At 39.0% G+C, this 6,371-nt stretch overlaps 1 non-coding gene across 1 annotated transcript; it reads right to left on the minus strand.

Moving 5' to 3' along the window:
- Positions 1–296: 296 nt before the first annotated feature.
- LOC138147752 (U6 spliceosomal RNA) lies at positions 297–403 on the minus strand. Its single transcript, XR_011164879.1, has one exon. It is a non-coding gene; the product is annotated as a U6 spliceosomal RNA (small nuclear RNA).
- Between the last annotated feature and the right edge of the window lie 5,968 nt (positions 404–6,371).

A 6,371-nucleotide genomic window follows, 5' to 3' on the forward strand; every position in this document is an offset into this window, starting at 1 on the left:
GAAAGATTATATCTAGGTTCTTTTTTGATCATGACTTTCAGAAGTCCAATAATTTTAAAATTATCTTTCCTGGACCTATTTTCCAAATCAGCTGATTTTCCAATGAGATATTTCATATTGTCTTCTTTTTTTTTATTCTTTTCATTTTGGATGTCTCATAGAGTCTTTAGCTTCCACTTGCTCAATTCTAATTTTTTAAAAATCAAATGCTTTATTAACTTCTACTTTACATCATTCATTTCTGCAAGATTTTGAGTTACAAATTTTCTCCCCATTTTTCTCCTACCCACCACCCCAAAAATATGGAACATTTCACAAATTTGTGTGTCATCCTTGCACGGGGGCCATGCTAATCTTCTCTGTATCATTGCAATTTTAATATATGTGCTGCCAAAGTGAGCACCTCAATTCTAATTTTTAAAGAATTATTTTCTTCAGTGAGCTTTTGTACCTCCTTTTCTAATTGTCCAACTCTACTTTTTAAGGAGTTCTCTTCAGAGAATTTTTGTGCTTCTTTTCCCGTTTGGCCAATTCTGCTTTTCAAGACATTCTTCTCCTCATTGGATTTTTGTACCTCTTTTACCATTTTGCCTAATCTGTTTTATAAGGTGCCATTTTCTTCTTTATTTTTTTGTGCCTCTTTTACCAAGTTGTTGGCTTTTTTCATTATGTTATTGTATTACTCTCATTTCTCTTCTTAATTTTTCCTCTAACTCTCTTACTTGATTTTTAAAATCTTTTTTTGAGATCTTCCATAGCCTGAGACCAATTCATATTTTTCTTGGAGGTAATGGATGTAAGAGCTTTGACTCTATGGTCTTCTTCTGAGTATGTGTTTTGATCTTCCGTGTCACTATAATAACTTCCTATAGTCAGAATTTTTTCTGCTGTTGCTCATTTCTCTAGACTATTTCTTGACTTTTAACTCTTTGCTAAAATAGGACTCTGCTTCCAGGGTAGAGGGCACATTGTCCCAAGCTTCAGAGGTTTTGTACAGCTGTTTTCAGAGATACTTCTGGGGACCTGTGAGTTATCAGCTCTTCCAAGATGGCATGCTGTAAGGAGAGGTGTGTTTACTACTCTCTTGGCCTGTGTTCTGGTCAGCGAGTGCCCACAAGCACTCTTTTCTGCCCCAGAACTGTGATGAGGGTCCTTGCTCCACTGCAGTTATAAGCTCTGGTGAGCTATTGCTCTTCCTTGCCCTGGGACTGCCATCCAGGACTGCAACCAGGATCTGAGTAGGGTAAAATAACAGAATCCTGCCCTGAGGACCAGCAAGGGGACCCCTGTGATCTCCTTCTGACTAGTTGCTCCACCCCCATACTGTCTGTGGGATGAAAGCTCAGAACACAGCTGCTATTCCTATTGACTAAGTCACTCTCAAAGCCTGCTCCAGGTTTGTTGGGGCGCTGTCTATGCTAATGTAGCCTGTACTGGATGGCATTCCACTCTTACCTTGGAGCAGCAGACCTTTCTTGCTAATCTTCTAAGTTGTCTTCACTAGAAAATTGTTTGCCATCCTTTTGTGGGTTCTGCCACTCCAGAATTTGTTTGGGGGCATTATTTAAAGGTGTTATGAGTGGGTTGGAGCACAGGTGCATTCTTTTCTCTGCCATCTTGGCTGCCCTCCTTAGTTTGTTCAATATTTATGTCCTAAGAGAATGTACCTCTATAATTTCTGCATTGTGATAGGCTTATTCAATAGCAGTAACCTACCTCGTGAATTTAAAAAGTAGATTTTTTTGCCCAAAACAGTTCTGTATTTCTCTAGAGGACACCGCCATTCTTCAATCACCCATGTGGACAACCTCAGCACACTTGACCTCACCACCCATATCCAACTCATTGTCAAGTACTATGAATTCTACCTCTACAATATCACTTGGACCTGCCCTCTTCTCTCTACTCACAGTGACCACCATAATTCAGACCCCAATCACTACACTCCTGTGTAAAGCCACACATAAGCAGCTTTCCAGAGGACTGCTGCTGTGAACAGCTTTCAAGATTCTGATTACATAGTATAGTGAGCTCTCTATTCAATAACAAATCAGAGCAAAACATTCATAGAAAATCAAAATACAGCATCCACAATGTTACAACTTATCACAGAAAATCAAAATACAGCATTCACCATGTCATAGCTTAACAACTTATCACTAAAATAGCCACATAGTTTTCACCAAAGTAGTCACATAGTTTTAAACAAAGAATATTCAGTCAATCACAAAATCCTTAATTCAATTACAAAGTACAAAAGTCAAAGTTCTCCACCCCTAGGTCACAGTAAATCATAATCTTCTCAGTCAGTACACAGTATCCAAGTAAAGTCTTCTTTCAGCTTGACTTGAGGCTGGCTCTCAGCTTCCATGGTTCCTCTTCCATGGTCCCAGCTCCAACTGTTACCTGGGTTCAAAGGCAGGTAGCTCCCAGTTCCTTGTCCAGTTCTTTGTCCAGTTCCTCTTCCATATTGAAGTTCAGTGTCCAGTCCACCTCAAGTCCTTCACAGTTCCTGTTTCTGGTAATACAAAGCTTGACAAAACCACAATAATATTCATATACATTGCCAGCACCATCATCAATTCACTATCTGCCTGTGAAATCAACTCAGACCCACTAACAAGGTCTGAGAACTCAATACAAATCATCAACATAGAAATCAACACAGACCCACAAACAAGATCCAAGAGGTCAGCAAAAATCATCAGTAAAGTCTCAGGACCTCCAAAACCCTCCTCCAGGACTTCTGTAAATATACAACCAGAAAATCATCTTTCAGGGCTTCCAGTAAGGCCCCAGGGCTTCTGTACAAAGTGTCACAAACAAACATCAACACAGACATAGCAAACAAACTGAGTGCCGGAATACCACAAGTTTTCTCCTTCTTGACTCTGCTACCACAAGAGTCCTCTTCTCAGTTCTGCTGTCTCTAGCCTAGGCCTCTCTTTACATATGATCATTAGCTCTTCCCCTTCCTGTTGCAGGAGTTCATGAGTTCTAGTTGTAGGGTTCACATGTTCTGTTTCTTAACAGACTTGATACAAGGATCAAAAGAAACCTGAACTGAAACAAGGTGGTAATTCGATAGCTGAAACAAGGTGTGAACTACTTCTGTACTTGCCATTACATCCTGGACTATTGCGATAGACTTTTTTTTTTTTTGGTTTTCCTGCTTCCAGTCTCTCTCTTGTCCAATATTTTGTGCATATGCATGTGTACATGTAAACACACACACACACACACACACACACACATATATATATACACATATATATTTCTGACTAGGTCAATCCCCTGTTCAAAAAAACTCATTGACTCAAGAATAAAATGTAAACTACTCTGCTTGACATTTTTTTTTACTAGATTTTATTTTTAAAATTAATTAATTTTTAGTTTTCAACATTCAGTTCCATAAGCTTTTGAGTTTTAAATTTTCTCCACCTCCCTCCAATATGGCATGGAATCTGATACAAGCTCTACACATACATTCACATTGAACATATTTTCACATTAGTCATGTTTTAAAGAAGAATTAGAATCAATGGGATGAACTATGAGAAAGAAGAAACAAAACAAAACAAAATTTAAAAAGAGAGAGCAAATAGTATGCTTTCATCTGCATTCAGACTCCACAATTCTTTCTCTGGATGTGGATAATATTTTCCATCATGATTTACTTGACATTTAAAGTCCTTCACAATCTGGTTTCAACCTACCTTTCCAGACTAATCACACATTACTTCCCCTAATGTACTCTATATTTTAGCTAAATTGTTTACTCAACATTCCTCATCTACAGCATTCTCTCTCCTGTATCTTTGCTTGTGTATTCCCTCCCTTCTGTCCCCTCTCTTAGAATCCCCAGCTTCCTTCAGGTCACACTCCAGGACCTATCTCCTACAAGAGTTCTTTCTTAATCTCCCCAACTGATAGTGTTCTCAGCTCCTCCTGTAACTATTTTGTTGTGACTCCGAATCTATTTTATATATACTTATCTGAATATGGCTCTCCCACCCCAATCATGTAAGTTTCTTAAAGAGATCATTTTGTTTTTGTATTTGTATCCCCAGTAATTGGCATGGTGCCTGACTTGATGGTCAATAAATGTGTGTTGAATTAAAATGAACCAAATTGAATTTGAGAGGCAGCTAGGTTGCATAGTGGTTAGAGTGCAGGGCCTGAAGTCAGGGAGACTCATCTTCCTGAGTTCAAATCTTACATTTTATTATCTGTATGACCCTGCTGGGCAAGTCATTTAATCCTGTTTGCCTCAGTTTCCTCATTGGTAAAAATAAACTAGAGAAGGAAATGAAAAATCATTCTGGTATCTTTGCTAAGAAAACTCCAATGGGGTCATGAAGAGAGGACACATATGAACAACAATGAACTTAATTGAATTAAGAGTTCATATTGAAGAGTAGTAGACAGTAAGGTTAAATAAGTAAGCAGCAGCCACCTTTTGGAGAACCTTGAATGCTAGGCTAAAAAGTATGCATTTTATCCTTTAAACAGTAAAGCAAGGTTTGTGAGCAAAGCAGTAGCATTACTAGAGCTTTAATTAAGAAAGAGAAAAACAGTAGGCAAGATGGATTGGTGGAGGGATTGGAGGCAGGAGTTAGAAACCCATTTAAATAGACTAAGCCTGAGGCTATTAAAAATGGAAACTAGGATAGTAGCTGTGGGGATAGAGAGAAAAGATCAGATGCAAAATACATAATGAGGCAAGAATCAAGGGGAATGCTTAGGGGAAGAATTTAAGCAATATATTTACTAAGAAAAATTTCAGGTAACTGATGAAATCAGTGAAGTTATCTTGAATGATTTTTCCCAAAATTTCCATGGGAAAAGATTTTTGAGTTTCCCAGCTATATGATGACTGGTTTAACATACAGAATTGTTTCCTGGAATGTGTCTTAGAGAAGGAGTTCTTAACCAAGGGTCCATGAACTTTTGAAATGTATGTATATATTTTGATAGTAGTATTTCAGTATGATTGATTTCCTTTGTCTTTTATGAATTTAAAAACTTTATTTTGTGGAGGGATCCATAGGTTTTACCACACTGTCAAAAGGTTTAAGAACGTCCCTATTTTAGGTTTTACAAGATGCAATTGTCTCTCTGTCCACCAGATGTCAGAGCTACTCTATACCTTAAGGCTGTAGTAGTACCATACTTTTTTGTTTAGTGCTAGTCATTTGTATCAAAAATCACGGATATTTCTTTGTTAAAGTAGTTTGTTTTTCTATTTTTAGGACCTCACCAAATTAATTCTTCTGGACTTAAATATTTTACATCTCAATTCAATGATAACTTTTTCAGAAGCTTTCCCCACGAATTTCTAAAGGTTTAGATGTTTCTATCAAGTAAATCAAAGTCAGGCTAGCTATGTCTGACATCCACTTGATAACACCTTGAGGAGGGTGACCTTTCCTAATTTTCGCTTTGTAGGTCTAACTGAATCCACACTCAACTGAAGCCTGCAGTTCAAAGGGGAGACTGAAAGCTGGCTTAGTGAATGAATGGGAGGGATGTCCTTTGTAGGTGTGTGTGATTTCAAGAGCTTAAAGGAGAGAGAGGAGAATGCCACATTGTCATTCAGTGGTATGAACTGTTTTTTCTCTGGGCTCATTCAGAGTCTCTGTATCAGCACTTCCCAGGGGGTAGCAGAGACAGCTCCAAGACTTACCTCTTCCAAATCAAGTCAGAAAGCAAATACGTATTAAATGTTTACTCTGTGCCCTAAGTCAGTGAGGGTACAATGGACAAAGCACCAGGCCTGGAGTTAGGAAGCCCTGAGGCCTCAGACACTTCCTAGCTACGTGATGCTGGGCAAGTCACTTCACCCTGTTTACCTCAGTTTCCTCATCTATAAGATGAGCTGGAGAAGGAAATGGTGAATCACTCCAGTATCTTTGCCAAGAAAATCCCAAATGGGGTCACAAAGAATAAGAAACCACTGAAAATAACTGAACAGTAGAAAGGGTCCAGCAGGTACTGTGACCTTGCTTATGTCTCTGCCTAGCACTCACTTCACACTGATCTCCCTTTCTCAGAAAGTCTGTCTATAGTCCTTATAGTTAGCACTATGCTATTTAGCTCCTGTGAGATACCATAGCTGTTTGGGCCCCTAGTCAATGGAGACAGTACAGTACAGCAGAAAACTCACAGGCTCAGGAGTCAGAGAACCTACAGTCATAGCCAGCCTCTGATGCCTGTGTGACCCTGGGCAAGTCACTTTGCCTCCATGGGCCTCATTTCCCTCATCTGCAAAATGAGGGGGTGACTTAAGTAGCCCCCGAAGAGCTCTCTAGCATTATAAATATAATCTTTGACTTCCCCTTGTCTTTCCCATCCCTGAGTCCCAGGGCCTG

Source organism: Petaurus breviceps, unplaced genomic scaffold, assembly GCF_028583685.1.
Source record: "Petaurus breviceps papuanus isolate PSGF00001 unplaced genomic scaffold, PetGlider_PUasm1.0 90804, whole genome shotgun sequence".
Classification (NCBI taxonomy): Eukaryota; Metazoa; Chordata; class Mammalia; order Diprotodontia; family Petauridae; genus Petaurus; species Petaurus breviceps.